Source organism: Mastigoproctus giganteus, chromosome 4, assembly GCF_048544385.1.
Source record: "Mastigoproctus giganteus isolate SK-2022 chromosome 4, ASM4854438v1, whole genome shotgun sequence".
Taxonomy (NCBI): domain Eukaryota; kingdom Metazoa; phylum Arthropoda; class Arachnida; order Uropygi; family Thelyphonidae; genus Mastigoproctus; species Mastigoproctus giganteus.
In genome coordinates, this window is record NC_143578.1 from 23503635 (window position 1) to 23525881 (window position 22247).

The 22247-nt window shown below is 36.2% G+C and overlaps 1 protein-coding gene across 1 annotated transcript in view; it reads right to left on the reverse strand.

Annotated features, from left to right (window-relative positions):
- The window catches only part of LOC150086470 (golgin subfamily A member 1-like), a 222044-nt gene extending 205582 nt beyond the window's left edge, over window positions 1-16462 (reverse strand). Inside the window, exon 1 of the mRNA XM_090371410.1 lies at window positions 16093-16462. The gene's annotated coding sequence lies outside the window, so the exon portion shown is untranslated. The remainder of the gene's footprint in view (window positions 1-16092) is intronic.
- Window positions 16463-22247: the final 5785 nt, after the last annotated feature.

Here is a 22247-nt window from a genome sequence, read left to right on the forward strand (position 1 = left end):
AAGGCAATGGTCACGCCACACCTAGAATACTGTGTACAGGTCTGGAGGCCTCATTTTAGGAAGGATGTAGAGTTTCTAGAAAGAGTACAAAGAAGGGCAACAAGATTGGGGGGGAACAAAGGGGGGTGCTCTTACCAAGGTATTCTTAATTTCTGCAAATTGCAATGCTTGGAGAGTAGCACCTGCGAAGTGATCTGATTGAGGTGTATAAGATCTTGAATGGGTTGATCAAGCTGAATGCTGATGAGATTCTTCCTCTTGTTCAGATTAAGAATCTGAGGGGGCACAGTTTCAAATTGAGGAAAGACAGTTGTAGAATAGATGTGTGGAAATTTTCCTTTAGCCAGCAGGTAGTTGATTGGTGGAACATTCTTCCATCTTTTGTTGTGGAAGTTGATAGCCTAAATAAATTTAAGGCTGAGCTGGACAGGCATTTGGAATGAATGGAGGGGTGAAATGGGAGGGGTTTTTTTTTGGCTGATGCTGCATAAGCTTGCTTTCTTGCATCGCATGCCTCTACTAATGCTAATGCTCTCTAACCTCTGTTCTTTAGTAAGCCAAATTGATAAGCTGACAGCTCAGCCACCTGAGCTGTCAGCTTATCAATTTGTAATTAATTAATCTGACACAGACAAAAACTACTTATCCTGTCAAACCTCCTAGCCCTATAAAGCCTGGTTCCCATACTTAAATCTACTCAAATCAATCAGTAGACAGATCTGCCCCCCCCCCCCCCCAACCACACTGACTGAGTACATTAGCAGGGCCAAGTCATACATTCAGCAGAAAGACATACCCACACCCTCAGCGGCTGGTAACCAACCAGCTGCTGTACTATTTTGAAGAAGTATCCCAACCAGAGAACCCAACGGGAAATAACAGACTCCCCAGAAGTCCAAGAACTAAACAATAATTCGAGTAATGCCCATCATGTTCTGCCCACCTCATATGACAGTATGCTTTTTACCAACAGTCCTTCTAACGATACCCACATCCCATCTAGAAACGTACAAAATGCCCTCATGACCACAGCCAACCCTGTCTCTTAGGATGCCTTCAAGTTACCGATATTGATTGCCCTCCCTATCACACCATTATTCCTAACCAAGCCTCCTCATTCCACCAAGTAACAACCTCCAAACCTCATCTGACACTGTCATGTTTTTCTGGATCCACCACTGCTGATGGCTAAATTCTCCTTGCTAGTGATATACTCTGTGTCACTGAGACCTGGCAATATAAAGACCAAGAATTTTTTATATTCTGTGCTCCAGCAAGCTATAAATCTGCTTTTACTTCTAAATTTCAGAAAAGAGGAGGTAGATTTGCAATTTTCTTTCAGAGCTCACACACCTCAAACATCAGCATATGAAGCTCTTGTTGTTACTCTCAGCTACCATAGAGTCCTCATAGATGCAATTGTTACAAACACACACACACACACACACACTATATATATATATATTAGCTAACTATCTATAAAAAAAATGCTCCTATCAAACCAATCTTGTACACGGTTACAAATGATCAATGATCATGGCCAGAGGTAACAACCAACTATATCTCATCTGTGCACACCACACTACCTGCCAGAGACTTGTTTAAATTTGAACAGTGAGCCAATTGTTGTTCTTTTACACATAACTGCTCCAAACTTTGATGATTTGAATTCAACTAATACCAAAGTGATAGTTAGTCTCAGATTTTTGAATACTGATAAATGTGTTGAGGCCATCTCTGCCAACCTATGGTCGGTCTTAGACAATTGTGATCTTGAAATTGCTTACCAGTTGGCTTAAGACTATTGTGACCTCTGAAGCATCAGAGGATTTCTATCATGCCTCGGTCCAGAGCATGGTGGACTCCCCATCTTAATATGAGCTTCAAGTTAAAACAGCATTTGCACAAAATGTGGAAGCAGTCACAAACTCTTTGTGACACAAACACTGTGGAAGCAGTCACAAGACAGAATAGCTTACTCTAGAGCCAATGCAATATTTAATTTGGGGTCCATTATTGTTTTCTGTATTTATAAATGATATTGATGATGGTATATCAAGCTTAATGTCCAAGTTTGCAGATGATACGAAGGTTGGCAGGGTTGTCAAGGACACTACTGACACTATGCTGCTGCAACAGGATCTGGAAAGGTTGAGCAGATGGGCTGAGAGGTGGCAAATGAAGTTTAACATTGACAAATGTAAAGTACTACATATGGGAAACAGCAACCCCCAGAGCAACGTATCAACTCTGTGGTACTACACTGACAGTGGTAGAGAATGAAAGGGACCTGGGGGTGGTTGTGCAGGCAGATATGAAGTTTTCTGAGCAGTGCAGACAGGCTGCAAGAGTAGCTCATGGTGTATTGTCGATGATATATAGGAATTTTTCTAGCAGGGATAAGGAGGTGATTATTCCTTTGTATAAGGCAATGGTCAGGCCACACCTAGAGTACTGTATACAGGTCTGGAGGCCTCATTACAATAAGGATGTAGAGATGCTGGAACGAGTACAGAGAAGGGCAACAAGATTAGTGAATGGAACAAAGAGGTGCTCTTACGAAGAAAGGCTTAAGTTTTGCAAATTACAGTGTCTGGAGACTAGGCACCAGCGAGGTGATCTGATAGAGGTGTATAAAGCCTTGAATGGTTTGAGCATGCTCAATGCTGATGGGATTCTTCCTCTTGCTCAGAATAATCACCTGAGAGGGCATAAATTCAAATTGAGGAAAGACAGATGTAGGATAGATGTGCGGAAATTTGCCTTTAGCCAGCGGGTGGTTGGTTGGTGGAACAGACTTCCATCCCTTGTCGTGGAAGTTGATAGCCTAAATAAGTTTAAGGCTCAGCTGGACAGGTATTTCAAACGAACAGAGGGGTGAAGTGGAACTGGTTATTTTTTATTTATTTATTTTTTTTTTTTTTTGGCTGATGCTGCATAAGCTTGCTTTCTTGCATCAAATGCCTCTACTAATGCTAATAAGCAGAAATCTCAAACAATTAAGCATTATATGGATATAACCATTCGTAGAGGAAAATACTCCTACTCTGAGCAGTCTTCTGATTTCCCCTTAAATCTTGAACTTGACCAGTGGTTTGACTTTATATCTAGATTTGCCTTGAAACCCAGAACAATGTCCCAGTCTTCATGCACCAACAACTGGAATCCTGCCTGACACACTAACTGCAGTACTGATCTCCAGGGAACAGCTTATTGCTCTCATTAATTTTACACCAGCTTCTGCTTTGGCAGGCATAGATGGAATCCCCCAATTCATTATCTGAAGAAGGGGATCCAAAATATATGGCCTAAGACATCTGTCTTAGGCCATATATTTTGGATCCCCTTCTAACTATTTTTAATGCTATTCTTTCAAGTTATTTCTTTCCCCAACAGTGGAACATCTACCTTGTAAAGCCTATACCCAAAATTCAATATCTTACTCTTTTTAAGCATTACTGGCCAATATCCAATGCCTCAAGTCTTCTTAAACTCCTTGAGAAGGTACTCCTCCCTGTTACTGAAGCTCGGCTTCAGTAACCACATGGGCAAGCTGCTCACTCAGGCAGCTCAACTCCAACGGATTGCCAAACAGCATTTATAGTATATTAATAAAGTCACAACTACCAGAAAATATATAAAAACCATAGTATATGCTCTGCTTTTATATGCTGCAGAGGTATGGGCATCTGCTTCCCTTAGCACAATTTGACCACTTCTTGTTGCTGAGTTTTGGCTCTTAAAATGGGTGATAAACAAAGTTCTTCCACAGTTAAGGATAACTGAAATGGCCAGTTTGCTACAAATTTACAGGCTCCCCATGCTGACTAGGGTGAAATGCCCTACCATGACTGTTAAAATAATTTTTGGCACAATTTTGGCAACATCATTCTGGAACTTATGCTCTTAGAAAGTCCCTCAGCCTTCTCTCAGAGCAACTCCAACCCACACCTCACCCACCTTCACTTGTCTGATAGGCTTCTGCCTTTTCAGGTTTCTGCTCTTATGCACCCAGTCATTAGATGCTAACCTTACTAAGTTTGCTTGTGACAGGGAACAGACACCACATCCTTAAGTTGTATTTCCCTGTCCCTAATCCTTCTCTTCCAAGCTCATCTTAATGCCACATTCCAACAATACTATCTGATATGAACGCGGCTTACTAATTTATTTTTGTATTTTTGTTTTTGTATTTATTTTAGTCGTATAAACTGCTTACATGTAGATATCTGAAAATCAATTTTGAAAATAAGATTCCTAGTATAGAAATAAGTGCTTTACTGGTTAAAAGGGGACATACGTGGGACATGATCCTGGTGTAACATATCAAGGGTTTAGTTTGTAATCAAACAACATTAACTACAAAATCATTTTATAGTAAACAATGAGTAATGATGAACTTACTACTTCTGCTTCAGTGCAAAAAACATTACCTAATTTGTATTACAATATAAAATTATTTGTTTCCACCTATATTTTCTTTGTATATTGTGTTATATATAATTGTACTGTACTTTGAGCTGTATTTCATTTTATGCTTCCATATATGTATTTCCTAATGTTTGAATTATCAATATTCTCTGTTATTATTATTATTATTAGTTATCCACTTCTCTTACATACTGTATTATCATCAACCTCTAGCCTGGTGGCCATGAAGAGCAATATTGCAATGTATTGATTTATATTATTATTCTACTAAATTTACAACTCATCATATTTATTGCTCTTCTTATGTTTTAAATTGTTATTACATTAGCCATCAAAATTTTAATACATCCTTACTCTATTTACCACTAGATTTAATGAGCTTTGATCAAAATATGTCAAAAATATTTTTAAAAAATAAGGAAATTTACTACATAAAGGTTTTGATAAATCAAAAAAAATTGTGTTGGATAAGATTAATGAAAAAAAAGTGTATTTTACTTCAATGCAATTCATGTACACTGTCAGTATTGGTAGTGAAATCTCTATAATGGTAATAAGCTAATAATTAAACAAATAAATATAAAAGCACTTCAAGGCACAATTACATTTCTATATCTCCATCTGATAATAACAAATCAAATAATAAAAATGTAAAGAATATAAAACTTAGTTTAAAAGCCACAAAAACTGTAGTTTTTTTTTTTTAAAGATTTCCTTAAACAGGAGATCCTTAAAAAAAAAAGTTTGTAGGATCTCCATCATTTACAAAAGTTATGAAATAAGACACTTATTTATCCATGTGATAAGCTTTATAATTAAATAAGCTTAATTAAAATAGCAATGTGAAGGAAGTACTTCCAACAATCACAAGCACAATCAATTTGTCCAATTAGTGTCTGCAGGCAACGTCTCAGTAATTGACCCATACAAATTTACAGCTGCCTCAATACATGACTGATCCAAACTGAGATAAGGTATAAATTGTCACCTGTAATCATTAACTGCTTGAACTGATTGTAGCAGTGGTGTAGTTGGAAATCTGCCTTCACACTGACATGTTAAAATTCAACAAAGTTGAATTTTAACATGAAGTTTGCAGCTTTAAGCTATACTACATTGATTTCAAGTATTATTATAAATGTTAAAAACTGTGTTGTTGACTTTTTCTAAATTTTTCAAATGCAATAATAAATAAGGGTGTAACATTTAGACATGGTCCAATGAAATTGGTATAAGATTTTTCCTAATCCAAACTAGTTTTTGGTAAACTTATGAAGAAAAATGGGACAAAAACAAGTATGGAACAAGAGTTCATTTACTAAACATAGCACAGGAAGGTCATATGAACAAGATGAAGTTTTTGTTACTGTTGTTGTTTAATTGTCTGAGTAATACATTGTTCCACTTTTGCATATGAGAAGTCCAATAATAACTCTGGTTGCACACATATCAAATCAAATGTGAAATTTAAAAAAAAAAAAAAAAAAAGTAAATGTTCTCAAGCTAGATAAGCAATTTACTTGATTACTATTGTGCAAACTTCACTTAAATATCAGAAGTAATCTCTGACAAAGTTACCTTTTTAAAGTACTTTTTTAATACACAAATCTGATTTGATACAAAAGGAAAATAAAATCTCATGCACCTGATAATTATCACATCATCAGAGTTAAGACAAATCGTTAGAGATGGACAGGTAATATGGGAAGATTTTTTTCTTGTTGATGCTGTATAAGCTTGCTTCCTTGCATCATACATTTGCCACTACTAATATTTAATATTGGACACAAAATAAATTTAAAAAAATATTTTATGAAATAATAAAATCTTTTTTAAAAGGTAGACAGTATTCAAAAATATCTTAGAATGCATACTGATAAGTGTTCAGATTTAATATTATTATTATAAATTAAGTATTCTTTTCATACAAAACAAATGCAGGGTAAATATGTAAGAATTTTATTCTTACCTAGTATGATGAGTTATGTGACCATTTTATTATTCACTAATTAAAAAAAAAAGTCGACATTAAGTAAATAATATATTTGTTTTTGAACTATTTTAGTCGTATAAACTGCTTACATGTAGATATCTGAAAATCAATTTTGAAAATAAGATTTCTAGTATAGAAATAAGTGCTTTACTGGTTAAAGGGGGACATACGTGGGACATGATCCTGGTGTAACATATCAAGGGTTTAGTTTGTAGTCAAACAACATTAACTACAAAATCATTTTATAGTAAACATTTTTGCAGTTAACCAAGAAAAAGTCATTTGACATTTTCTTGGTTTACTGGAAATGTGCTTATAGCCCAAGCTAACTTGTAAAGTACTAGAGAGATACAGTTCTATAAATTGATATGCATTGTTATATGTATTATGTAAAACTAAAGTTGTCTCAAAGCAAAAATGCAATTTTGTAGTTAATGTTGTTTGACCTCGATACGTGAATGCAAATTCATACATTGTGAGAATGTGCCTAAGTGTAGAGCACATTGATAACAGCAGAGCTGGCATACAGGCTGTCATAACAGTTACAATAAAGCTGTAAATTCCTCTGGCCACCTGTAGGATGCAGCAGATTATTAAAAAAAAAAAAAAAGAAAAACAAGCTCATTATGATGGAGGGAAACTATCATAACATGTGCTTAAGTAATTTCAACAAAACAGTCAAATGGGAAGAACATAAATTAAGAACCACAATACTGGTATTTAAAACATATATAAGGCAACATTTCAAGATTCTACTGAATCTCGTTTGAAGATGGTAAGACAGTTCACCAAATCATTAAGGTTAATTAAGAAGACTTCTTTGGACTCTGAAATGATTTCCTTGGATTGGAGAAGTACCAACATATTGCCAATATACATAAAGTTGGTTCTAAGAGCAAAACAGGTAACTATCTAAAATGCTAAGTCTGACTTCAGTGGCAGGGAAAATCATGGAGGCAATGATCAAAAGTGCAACACAGGAACACCTGAATAGAGAATTTTTTGATTCTTTATATTTAGTGCAACATTTGTTGTAACTAGCTCTTAGTATCTATTAATTTTTCTATACTTGACATTGACAATTTCATAAATATCACACAAAAATAACAATTTTTAATTGTACACAATATTTAATCAAAAATATCACAAGTAGTGTTTCACTAAATTCACATAATCTTTAATTTAAAAATAGTACAGAATTTGATATAACTAGCTCTTATAATCACTTTATTCTTTCTTTCCTTTAGACTTCACAATCAATAAATACAAGGATTTTTAAATATCATCAAAATTGGCCTTTAAATGGTTTGGGTTATTGGAATGTTTTCTGTAAATATTTTTTCCAGCTTGCCTCAATAAATCTGATCAGGTTTTGCCTATAAAAATTTATAGGGAGCGAGTGAAAGGAATTTGAAGATTAAAATACAGATGGCATGAAGTTCTCCATGTGGTATAGATAAGTGGCAAGAAGGGACCCATTGTGTCCTATTAGTGATTTATTGAACAATTCTTGCAGGAGGGCTATAATCCTACTGTATAAAGCAATTGGAAGATTGCACTTAGAATACTGAATCCAAGTATGGAGATGGCAGTTAAAAAAAAAAAAATAGTCCAAAGATGAGCAACCTGAATGGTGAAGTCTGCAAAGGAAATCCACAAGGAAAAACTTTGATTATGTGGACTACAGAGCTTTCTAACCAGGTGCCTTAGAGTGGATTTAACCAAGGTCTAGTCTAAAGGCTCTGAAAGGGGAAAGTAAAATGAACAAAGGTGAACTTTTGTTATAAATAATTCCAGAATTATGGGTCATAAATTCAAAATATGGGGAAAGATTTAGACAATTTTAAGAAATTATCTTTTAGTCAGCAAGTCATTAAAATTACTGGAATAAAATATCTCTGTGGCAGTTTAGGCTGATAGCATGAAGAAAGTCAAAGACTAGAGGTTACCTATGCAAAAAAGGAAACACATAGGGAGTTTATTTTTCTTATAATTTTTTTTTTTTCATTAGAGCAGTAAAAGCCCAGGGCTTCATTGCATCTTATGACTAGTACCATCTTATCATGAAGCCCAGTAATAATTACAAGTTCACAAGATAAAAACTCCCAGTTTTAATAAATGATACAAGAAAACAAAACTTATACAGTACAGTTATCAGCAATAATAATATCCCTGTCCATCCCTTTAATAATTTATTTGAATTTAGAATTCAAACTACCCACTTCCAAGTCAGATAGAAGTTTGTTCCAACAATCAACTACTCACTGGTTGAAAGCAAACTTCTTCACATCTATACTGCAACCATCTTTCCTCAATTTAAATTTATGCCCCTTATGTGTATTATCTGAGCATGAATGCCATCAATATTTAGCTTCCTTAACCATCTCAATCATATCTCTTCACAGGTGCCTTGTCTCCAGACGTTGCAACTTGCATTACCACAAATAACATTACGAAGGCCAAGGCTGCATATGAGAAAGCATTGGCTAAGAGAGCAAAGAAAGAGGACAAGGAATTTTTTATGTAGTAGTAGTAGTAGTAGTAGTGGCATGTGATGCAAGAAAGCAAGTGTATGAGCTTATGCAGCATCAGCCAAAAAAAAAAAAAAATCACACCATTCCCTTCAAATTGCCTGTCCAGTTCCTCCTTAAAATTTATTCAACCTATCAACTTCCACAACGACAGATGGAAGTTTGTTCCGGCAATTAACCACCCGCTGGCTAAAGGTAAATTTCCACACATCTATTCTACATCTGTCCTTTCTTAATTTGAATTTATGCCCCCTTAGGTTCGTAATCTGAACAAGTGGAAGGATCCCATCAGAATTCAGCGTGCTCAACCCATTCAAGGCCTTATACACCTCAATCAGATCACCGTGCAGGTGCCTAGTCTCCAGCCACTGCAATTTGCAGAACTTAAGCCTCTCTTGATAAGAGGATCCCTTCATTCCCCTCACCAATCTTGTTGCCCGTCTCTGTACACGCTCAAGCAAATCTACATCCTTCCTAAAATTAGGCCTCCAGACTTGTACGCAGTACTCAAGGCGTAGCCTGACCATGTATGTGAATATAACAAAGAAAAAAGCTAATCAGATCAGACCCTTGTGCACTGGATTTTGGGAAAGTCTTAGCTAACCCAGCTGATGTGGATGAACTGAATAGGTACTTTGTGTTGGTCTTTACTGACGAAAGACACTTCATGCTGAGAAAAGGATGTACAAGTGAGGCTGAGCCATACAGTGCAAGGAAGCCACAGGCTTTTTCTGCACTGGCAACAGAAAAAAAAAAAAAAAAGAGCAGATAAGAAAATACAAATTATATGCTTCCCTCCTAATACAGTACATATTCAAACTTCAACTGGATAGTTACCAAAGGCTCAAAAATCATTCTGAAAGAACAAAATATAAATTTTCATGAAAATCCATTCACTGAGAGTCCAATTATTAGATGTTGATGAAAGACAATGAAATAATAATTGTTGCACTTCTATTTGTCCAATTTTAATGAATTTGGGATAACTTGATGAATCTTTCTAAAAGAGAGCCAAATATAAAATTTTAATAAAAATCCATCCACCAGAAATCACTTATGACATGCAGACGAGCAAACAGAAATACAATAGGTGCTTTACACATGTGTTAACGTGTGTAAAGCACTTAAAAAGGATTATCAGTACTGTATTTACAAACAGATTTTATTAATATCTTAAAAAATATAAGGTCTATTCAGAAACATATCTGGACTGCTATGAAATAGTTACAATAAACATACTTAAAGAGTGGGTAGCTTAATCCCACTTCAAAATTAGCATTAGTAGAGGCATATGATGCAAGAAAGCAAGCTTATACAGAATCAGCCAAAAAAAAAAAACCTCCCATTTCACCACTCCATCCCAAGTAGTGTCCTGAGGCAACACACTTAAGCCAATGATTTTCACACTCTTGGAAGCACTTCTGGAAAAGAAGATTTAGAAATCTACTGAAAACTGAGCAGCTCTATTGCTCAATTATTGTTGGTATATCATCAAATTGATGTTCTTTCAGGGTTTTTCAGTCTGGGAAACAGCAATAGATGCAATGGTGCATTACCACAGTAAAGCAACCAACCTATAGAGTTCCACTTCTCCAGTCCTTTTCTTTGAACTGCATCAACACAGAACTCTATTAATGGTGGACAATACCCTCACAGTCAAAAACTGCTAACAGAATGGACTTCATTTTGTTGTGCACTTACATTTTCTTGGGTTGGGGAAAAGAAGAAGTCTTCCACTGGGATGACTGCTGCTTGGTTTCAGAATTGTGTTTGTAAATCTGCATTTCATTTCTAGTTATAAGGTTCAAAAATGTGTCTTCATTAGTTACACATTCAAGCAAATTAGAAATGACTAGCTGACAGCTTTCACCTTGTTCCTCTGTTAGCAGTTACAGCACAACCTTTACAGAAACACACCTATATTCAAAGTTTTTATTAAAATGAAATGACATATTCAAAAACTTCACAAATAGTTAATCTTTAGTCATTTCACACCAAAGTTCACACTTCAGACATGATTTCATTTGTAGAAGTTAAGGACAATTCAGATCATATTCAACAGACCTACCCTTTTTGTACAACAATCCATTGTTATTCCAGCTTCTTGCCAGATTGATAAGGAAACCAGTCTTCTCCATTAAGTTATCTCTCTCTCTCTCTCTCTCTAGCTCTTCTCAGCAAACACCTCTTCTCTGCATATCGCTCATCACCTCTTCTTGCCATCTTCTTCTCAGCCTTCCTCTTGGTCTTATACCCTCCATACTCATTTCTAATATCCTCCAATCTCTTTACATGACCAAACCAAATCATTCTTCTACCACTTTCTACAGAATGCCTGCATTTCTTACTCTATCTCTCCTGATCTCTCCACACAACATCTTATCAAGATGTTCTGGTCCTGTATTAGGCCTAGTGGCATGTTACGGTCTCTTTCCATCTTTGCAGGGGGGGGGGTCTGCCTCTGTCTCTCCTTCCCCGGGGTTTGTAATTAAGAATCTCTTTCAGATAGCATCCATTCTCTCTACATGCTGAATCCATCTGATTCTGTATTTTATCAACATATTATCAGCAAACATCGTCACTTTCATTTTTTCTATCCCAATCCTTTTCTCCACAGCATTTGCATTATCATCCATTACTAGTATGAACAGTAGAGATGAGAGTGCACTACCCTGTTTCAGTCCATTATTAATTTCAAACCAGCCTGTTTCCAACCATTGTTTTCATGAACTTTCAGTCCCTCTGTATAGATGTTAAATACACTATCAATGACTTTCCTACTCCCTGTTTCCTTAACTTCCTATTCCCTTCTTCCCTCGATGCTATCATACACCTTTTCAATATCCAAAAAAACCATGTACAGATCCTTTCATACTTGTAATGTTTTCCCATCATTTGTCTCACTGCAAAGTGAGACAAATGATGGGAAATCAAGGTCTAATCCCGGTCTAATCAAGAAGCAGTGCGTAGCACACGCTTCTTGATTAGACCGGGGTTCGAGCCCGTCACCACCAAATACGGAGGATGTGGAAAGGTCAGGGAATGACCACCGCATATTCCGGAGCAATATGGCCTTAGTTGCTAATGCTCCTAAAAACCAAATAACAACAACAACCATTGTATCTCCTTTTTCTCTGATATTCAACAGCCCCATAAAATAGTCTTTCCACCTCCTTATTTCTTCTTCATTTGTAATTATTCTTCCCATTTCATTATACAGATAACATTATTCCTTCCTATCCCTCCTCCTATTATTCACTAATCCATATAACATCTTTTCCCCATCAATAAGATCCCACAGATCTTGCAACCAACTCTCCAACCATTTCTTCTCCCCCTTAACCAAAAATTTGAAATTTTTGTAAAAGAATGCATGAGACATTAAGTAAAAAAAAAAAAAAAAAGTAAGAAAAAGGCATTAAAAAAAAAAAATTAAAAGCCTGGTCACCATGCCACTGCTTACGATGATACCTGGATATGCTACTGTGTGGTATCAAACTTTAATGACAGATTCCAGTAGTGCCCTTGTAGAGCACAATTTAACACTGATATTTCTAGCCCAATATACTTCCACAAGTTTCAGTGGGATTCAGACTAAGCACATAAATCCAATAAATTCAACAAATGATCTCAATACTATTTTTTTACTTTTAAAAAACTATGACATAAGGCATAATGCCTTATGTCATAGTTTCCTATTTCCTTCCTATTTAAGGCATAAAATTTCTATCAAGAAAAAGAAAATATACAGTCAAAAGCATCCTACTCAAAAATATATTTAGGACTATCCATTCTAATAACACCAGGTCTTCCTATACCATTTGTTAATAGGCATCCCCCACACCATAACATCTACAGAATGCTTTAAATGTAGCAATAATGCAGTCAGGACAACATTCTTCACTAGAGAAACGTTGAACATAAGCTTGACCTGAATGGTTATAGAGGGCAATGGTCAATTAATCACTAAAAAACACTGATCTGCACTTGTTCACTGGCCATTTTAGCCCATAACAGGTCTAACATAACAGTCTGTACTTTCTTTGCTTCTTAATTAAAAATGGTTTCCTCCCTGCCCCCTCTCAGATTCATATCAAGCAATCTGCAACTCACTCTCTGACCAGAAACATTAATTCCACTATCTGCTCAATTTTTTTTTTTTTGATGTTAACTTCCTGTTTGCGAGTGATATCTATGTAAAAATCTATCATTATGTTTTGTAGACTTCCTAGGCCGCCTGTTTGAGAACTCTTCAATTGTATTAACAGCAGCATATCTCTAACAGCTAATTGATTATACTTTGCACAAGAAGAAAATTTCTCTAAACAAGAAATAGCCTTTCTGATGAAACACGATAATAACATAGCAATTTTCTACTGGAAAATTTATGTCCCACCATGATTAACCAGTAAGGATAACTGTAAATTTTCTTTTAGAAAATATGCAACACTAATACACAATCACTCCAAGAAAAAATAGATTTTCAGTGCTTAAATTCGACCTCATTTTAATGAATTGTGTACAATTCGTGTTAGGCCTGACGTAGCCAAGTGGTCAGGAGCAAGGATAGCACACGCTCTTCGAAAGGACTGTAGTTCAAGCCTATGACTATTAAATACAATTAACGATTGTATTCCTGATTTATTGTAAGCTCCTCTAACCTGGTGGTCATGCAGAGTGTAAACAAGAACTATTACAGCATTCAAAAAAATATCTATAAGAGCCATAAAGTTCATATTACTGAGAAATACACACTGACTTTTAAAAATGATATAGTATTGCAGCAGTTATTTTATATTCTCTCATGTGACCATTTACAATAAAATAGTATGTGAAACTGGCCAACTATTGTTTAGTCATCAAAAGATGCATTTTGAATTTATTATTATTAGCCATATGGTGCAAGGAAGCCTGAAACTTATGCTGCACCAGCCAAAAAAAAAAAATTCAAGTTACCCAGAGAGAGAGAGAGAGAGTCAAAAGTAGAAAGGAATCACTAAGGAGTCTTTAATGATATCCAGCTCAGGACCCGGGTGTGCCAAGCCCATACTCCAAAGATGTGAGCCCCCGGGGTTAATTACATTATAGGCTGTCTGTTTCTCTCCACACCTATTTCCCACTCTATGCTGAATACTTTAAATAATATGATGCACTAGAACTATTCAACCCATGACAAACTTGGTCAACACAAAAAAGTATTTCTTGGTCAACACAAAAAAGTATATTATTTTAGGTGGTACATGGATTGTTTGAAGATTTCTGAAGTTTTGTTTCTTTTCACTGCTGCTAACATTTTTTACATAAATACAGTAAGCAAAAATAAATACACATGTACAAGATGTGTAATTTAACTTAAAAATAAACTAGAGATACAAGCATCTTTAAAAATATTTAAAAATGAGTACATCAACAAAAAAAAAGTTCAATTTTTTTTTTTTTTGAAATATGCAAGAGAGAGAGAGAGAGAAAATGAATCTTACATAAATATTTCAAAATTAAAAATGTGTTTAAGACAAGTCAATCACTTTATAAAACACTAAAGAAGGCCCATAATCATAACAAAGCAAACATTTCTTTCAAATAAATAAAATATGTTAAACAGTTATTTCACCTTCAAAGTTAGCTACTTATTTGAAAACTATCCTTAAGAACAGCTTAATAGCTAATATGTAAGAAGAACATAAAAACTTTTTTTACTTACATTTATTGAAATATCAAACAAAATACTATAAGAGGGTCTGCTCATAAGAAAATATTCAATTATTTGAAAAATATCTTTTAGAGCAACATCCCATAAGAACAGCTAAAAAAAAAAAAAAGCTTTTTTTACAGATGATACACAAGATTATACTTAAAAAAAACCTCATATCATTGCAAATCTCACAATACTTATTAGGTCGACAAGAAACATAAGTGAAAGCATCCACTTCACTTGTATCCTCTCTTTAGAATGCTCTATGAAGTTGTCTTTATAAAAGAATAATAAATATATGATGCAATTTTTTTCTCAAACACCCCTCTGCTTACTGGGCAAAAAAGGTGCATACTTCAAGGAAAAGAGAAAATCTCTAGTTATGATAGTAGGTTTCTAAGCCAATAAAGGCTAGAATGCAACACTATAATCTTGTGGAGTATTCAAATTCGCGTAAGTAATAATCTTACACCTAAATCCTAGAAAGGGAGTATGAGTAAAACTTTTATTTATGATTTTCAAAGTTTTTAATAAACAAAGTTTTTGTTTTCTGATTCTCTTACACTATGCAGTTGATATTCAAATTACAATAAATATGATAAACAGTTATCCCACAAAATGCATCACGTATAATTATCTGCAACGGCATTATGAAACTAAGTGATAAAAACATAAGAAAACACTTTCTAGTTTTTATATCAACAATGACACATACGCGCTTATAATATCACGGCTGTTTTCTAGTATACACCGGCTGTTCCTGTTTCCTTTACGTAGGTAGGTACCATACAACTGTACCAGCTGTCATAATAATAGCCATTACTCTCCTTGGATACATTTGCAGTTCTGATATTTGATGGAATTAAAAGTAAGATGGGTGATAACAATCCAATTGAGTTAAATGTTTTTATTATTATTTTAAAGGATCAACTTTAAAAAAAAACTTTGATCAACTTTATTAACTTTCTACTAAAAAATAATAACAGAACAATGAACTAATACAATATTCCAATAAAGAGCATTTACAACTTATCAGCGATTTAACAGAAAGTGGAATAATAATTACTGCATTACGGAGTAGAGAGAGTTTACACGAAGTGTTAAACAAGTCAAAAGTACTAAGAGCAGATCAGAGATCCAAATAATTAAGCACACACTCTGATTATGACAAACTCATGGGAACATTTTACCCCAGGGGCTCACATCTGGTGAGTATGGGCTTGGCACACCCAGGGTCCTGAGCTGGATGTCATCATTCTTTTTCTTGGCGATTCCCTTCTACTTCTCTCTCAGGGTAACTTAGAAATTTTTTTTTTTTTTTTTTTTTTGGCTGGTGCAGCATAAGCCTCAGGCTTCCTTGCACCATATGGCTAATAATAATAATAATTTTATATATTACAACAAGTTTTATAAATGATAAATGTAAAGTTTGCTAGAAAACTTACCGCTCAAAACCTTGAACTCGTTCACTGCTCTTGAAAGATGAAGATTAAGCAGGAAACCCATTATAGGTAAATTAGTGACAGCACAAAGTATTCATTGGTGGAGAGCGGATGAATGTCACATATATTTCACATCAACACGTAAACAGTGACCCTTTAATAACAGTGAGAAACCATACGAAGTTGTTAAATGCAGTCACACCCTGTTATACTTCACTCGTTCTGCTCAAACACGATTATCTCTACGTCACGGCCCTGCTTACTAACATTACTCATCGTGATGAGTACTGCTTAAAAAATTTTAAATATTGTATTTTCTTGTTGTTTTGGTTTTACAACAAACCAAAACAGTAATTTCATAACACACGAGTTGAAGAAAAGGAAATATGAGCTTTAGCTCCTTAATTTTCTTTAACTAACGATTTATTAAGTTCCAAACCACTAGCCTACCAAATATCTGATATATGAATATTATTTAGTGAAAAATTGGTGTGAGGGCGCCGCCTCTACTTCCCATTGCGCGAATAGTGTTCTTGTTATTACCGAATATTTAATTTCTAATAATATGATAGGATCAATTATAATTGATTGTATCATATTATCAATTATAAGGATCAATTAGGATAAATTATAATTGATCGTATCATATTATTATAACAATGCATTCAGTTTGCATACAACTCAATGTAACAAGATGACTACTAGCTTTCAGTAGTTATTACTACTGAAATCACAGAGTAGTAACATATTTTACTTCTCTGTGACTGAAATATGGGGTATTGTCAATGATATATAGGAATTTTGCTAGTATGGAAAAGGAGGTGATTATCCCTTTTTATAAGGCAATGGTCTGGCCACGACTCGACTACTGCGTACAGGCCTGGAGATCTCATTTTAGGAAGGATGTTGAGTTGCTTGATCGTGTACGAAGAAGGGCAACAAGATTGATGAATAGAATGAAGGGGTACTCTTACCAAGAAAGGTTTAAGTCAGTGGCGTAGCTACCATGTAGGCAGGCAAGGCAATTGACTCCGGCCCCTTTAGGGGCGCGGCGTCTTTGGCTGTCTCCTCTTTTTGAAGTTTTCATTAATTAAGTAGGGGCCCGAACATGTTCTTGGCCTCCGGGCCCGAAAAAGGGTAGCTACGCTACTGGCTTAAGTTCTGCAAATTGCAGCGGCCCGAGACTAGGCACCTGCAAGATGATCTCATTAGAGGTGTATAAGGCCTTGAATGGGTTGAGCACGCTCAATTGTAATGGGATTCTTCCGCTTGTTCAGATTACGAACCTGAGCGGGCATAAATTCAAATTGAGGAAAGACAGTTGTACAATATATGTGCGGAAATTTGCCTTTAGCCAGCGGGTGGTTAATTGCTGGAACAAACTTCCATCTGTCGTTGTGGAAGTTGATAGCTTAAATAAAGTCAAGGAGGAACTGAACAGACCTTTAGAGAGAATGGATGTGTGAAATTGTTGGGTTTTTTTGGGTTTTTTTATAATGGCTAATGCTACATAAGCTCATACGCTTGCTTTCTTGTATCACATGCCTCTATTACTACTAATACTAATACAATAACTTTAGTAACATGGCACCACATTAAAATTAAAAATAACGATTATACAGGGGCTCACATCTGGTGGGTATGAGCTTGACACATCCAGTGTCCTGTGTCTCAGGCTTCCTTGCGCCATATGGCTAATAATAATAATAATAATAATAATAATAATAATAATAATAATAATAATAATAATAATAATAGTTGAATCCACCTTGCCATAATCCAATTAAACGGCAACCTAATTTGCAATATAACAAAATTTTATTGAAAATATATACAGTATTTAATTAAACTGCTCAGGGCCATGCCGAGCCATTTTAGTACCTGAGACAAGAATAAAAAATTGCGCCCTCCCTTAAAATGTTTAAATTTAATTTAAAAAATATGACTGATTTAAAATACATTTCTGGTACACGTTTTATTTAAAAAAATTAACATTAAGGTTATAAAAATGACAACTAGTGGGGCGACAACCATGGTGGCACCCCAGTTAGCCCTGCGCGCAAAACTGGGTATTAGCATTAGCATTAGTAGAGGCATATGATGCAAGAAAGCAAGCTTATTCAGCATCAGCCAAAAAAAAAAAAAAAAAAAAAAACCCTCTCCCATTTCACCCCTCCGTTCGTTCGAAATACCTGTCCAGTTGAGCTTTAAATTTGTTTAGGCTATCAACTTCAACAACAAGTGATGGAAGTCGGTTCCACCAACCAACCACCCGCTGGCCAAAGGCAAATTTCCGCACATCTATCCGACATCCGTCCTTCCTCAATTTGAATTTATGCCCTCTGAGGTGATTATTCTGAGAAAGATGAAGAATCCCATTGGCATTGAGCATGCTCAAACCATTCAAAGCCTTATACACCTCTATCAGATCACCTCGCCGGTGCCTAGTCTCCAGACTCTGTAATTTGCAAAACTTAAGCCTTTCTTCGTAAGAGCAACCCTTTGTTCCATTTACTAATCTTGTTGCCCTTCTCTGTACCCGTTCCAGCAGCTCTACATCCTTCTTGAAATGAGGCCTCCAGACCTGTATACAGTACTCTAGGTGTGGCCTGACCATTGCCTTATACAAAGGAATAATCACCTCCTTATCCCTGCTAGAAAAATTCCTGTATATCATTGACAAGACACAATGAGCTACTCTTGCAGCTCGTCTGTACTGCTCAGAGAACTTCATATCTGCCTGCACAATTACCCCCAGGTCCTTTTCATTCTCCACCACTGTCAGTGTAGTACCGCAGAGTTGATACATTGCTCTGGGGTTACTGTTACCCATATGTAGTACTTTACATTTGTCAATGTTAAACTTCATTTGCCACCTCTCAGCCCATCTGTTCAACCTTTCCAGATCCTGTTGCAGCAGCATAGCGTCAGTAGTGTCCTTAACGACCCTGCCAACCTTTGTATCATCTGCAAACTTAGACATTAAACTTGATATCCCATCATCAATATCATTCATAAACACCGAAAACAACAACGGACCCAACACTGAACCCTGAGGAACTCCACTAATAACATTAGTCCACGTTGAGCAGTGTCCATTGATTACCACTCTCTGTCTTCTGCCACTCAACCATCCCCTTATCCATAGCAGCAATTTGCCTCCAATGCCACACTGCTCCAATTTGTGCAGCAGTCTTCCATGTGCAACAGTATCAAAAGCCTTTCTAAGATCCAAATATATAATATCAAAGTTATTCCCTGCATCCAGTTCTTTTGTGACTACATCATAGTATCCAATCAAATTGGTCAGGCAAGACCTGCCCTTAACAAAACCATGCTGCGTCTGAGCTATAACTGAATTCTTGTCTAGATGATCCTGCAGTGCTTCTTTAACCAGTGCCTCCATTAATTTACCTGGAACAGAAGTTAAACTAACAGGTCTATAATTACTTGTGTCAGCCTTTGATCCTCCTTTGTGAATTGGGGTTACATTTGCACATCTCCAGTCTATGGGTACCTTCCCTGAGTCCAAAGAAGCTCTCATAATTATGGCTAGGGGTTTGCATACTTCCTTTGCTGCCTCCTTTAATATAACTGGATAGATCCCATCCACCCCAGGTGCCTTTTTTATGTTTATCCTCAACAATCTCTCCTCCACTTTCCTCTCAGTTATTACAAAATCATCCAGCTCACTGCCAATGTTTACTTTACCTACATCATTCTCCTTCCTGAATAACTCCTCATGCGTGAATGTAGATGCAAAATACTCGTTTAGATTGTTAGCCACCTGAGCAGGATCCTCAACTGTTGAACCATCAATATCCAGTGGACCAATCTGATTCATCCCTTTCCTTCTCGAGTTCAAGTATGTAAAGAACTCCTTTCTGTTTTTCTTTGCATCCTTTGCCAAGGATTTTTCGTAGTCTGCCTTTGCCTGCCTAATCTCCTTTGTGACTTGGTTACAGACCAACTTATATCTATCATAGGCTTCCATGTCACCCATTAATTTGTATGTATCCCATGCATTTTTCTTCTCTGCCACATGTCTCATTAGTCCATCTGACAACCATTTAGGCCTAAACCTTGAACAATATTTCTTAGTTGGTATGTAAAGCCTGGTAGCCACCAAGATTAGTTCCTTGAATGCTTCCCATTTTGAGTTTGCTGTTGGTAACATCATCAGTTGGTCCCACTGTATAGAATTTAAATACTGTCTCAGACCATCATAGTCGCCTTTACGAAAACAAAAACCCTTCCCTTTACCCCTCATGGTAGTTACCTCCTTGAGTAAATCCCACTTCAACACACTGTGATCACTGCCACCTAGTGGTTCATTTATCTGCAGGTTCTTAATGCATGAAGAATCACTACTGATAATCAGATCAAGAGTATTGCTCCCTCTTGTTGCCTCACGAACCTGCTGATGTAGAAAACAATCATCCAATAAATCCACAAAAGCCTTGCTAGTGTGCGAGTGACCAACCCACAAATTCCAGTCAATATCTGGGAAATTAAAATCCCCCATTATAAGACTCTCTGATTTACTGGCCCACTCTATTTCCCTGTACAATATATTATTATACTCATCAGAGTCGTTAGGCCTATAGCACACTCCTACTCTCAATTTTGATTTCCCTATGCTTATGTCACACCAAACTGACTCGACACTGCCCTGTCCATCGATGTCAACTGGCTTCACTTCCTTTGACTTTACGTGTTTCTTAATTAATAGCATAACCCCTCCTGTCCTGTCTATCCTTTCTATATACATTGTATTCCCCAAATTCCAGTTCCGCATTACTTATATCTGTGTGACACCACGTCTCTGATATCCCAACAATATCTGCCTTGATGTTTTGAGCAATACCTCAAATTCATCAAATTTATTTACCAAACTCCTAGCATTGGTGTACACGCAGGTATACATGCACCTGTTTCTATTCTTAGCTACCCTAACACAACCCATGTGTTTACTTGTAACGCAATGACTACCAGCAGTCTCTGAAATATCCTGCATCTTGTTTTTCAGACTTCTGCTCATTTGAATAGAAGCAGTGCAAGAATCACTTCCACCTCTGCCAGTGGCTACTGTTAATCTATTAGTCCTTGTATCCCCCCCAACTAGCAGTTTTCCGACCCACCTAACACTGCCTCGTATCTGGGCAGTGGCGCGACAAAGATCATCATCTTACAAAAAGATTTATCATCTTGAAGTTTATCATCTTGGAAAAGCAAGATGATAAATGGATTGGAATAATCGAAAACGTTGTCAATTATTTTAACCTTTCTTTTGGCGCCCCTTTCAGCTTTTAACCCGAAGCAAGAGCCTCACCCTCGTAAAGGCTCTGATTTAACTGCCATATGAGTACATGCATTCACTCTTTTTAATGTGTTTCATGCAACTCCAATCATATTTGATGTAAGCCTGTTTGACATCAATAAGATATATAGTTATTACTAAATATGTTTTTTTGCAATAAGACATTTAGTAATAATTAAATTAGACATTTTGCAATATCGAAAAAATGCCAAGAAAAAAAAATAAATTAAATAAAAATAATAATTTATTAGGGTCACCCGGAAAGTTAGTTCATCTACCCATTTATAATGTGTCTGTAAATTACATGTGTTCTCTGGTCGATTTGCCTACTTTGGTGGACGAAAAACCCCGGCTTCGGGAGTAAAAACCTTGCTATCTACTCTTGAGATCGAATAACTCAGCCACAGAGTGAAACAAGCCCATTAAAGTTTCTCGCATCATCGACAGGATTTGAACCCAGGCCTTTTCCACCTGATGTGAAGATAACGGTGACGATACTCTGTGCTATCTGCACAGACACAATGCCGAGATAGGATCTGGCAGTGACAGTGTATTCAATGGAGATGAGAGGCCCCAGAGATGTCCAAAAGTGTAAAATGGGCTAGCTGTCTGACGGCACCAGGGAATTCTCACCATCTCCCCATTGTGTACTCTATTTGTATATCACAGTACTCTGTGGAGACCAGAGATTTAAAAGTGTGTGGGGAATGAAATATCGTGTAGTGTTATGTTCTGTTGTTCTTCTGACCATTTAGCCGTTGAACCCCTAGTGGGACCCACAGTTGTCCACACTTTGCCACTGGAGGCAGGTCAGGACTCAGTAATTTTTTAAGTACTC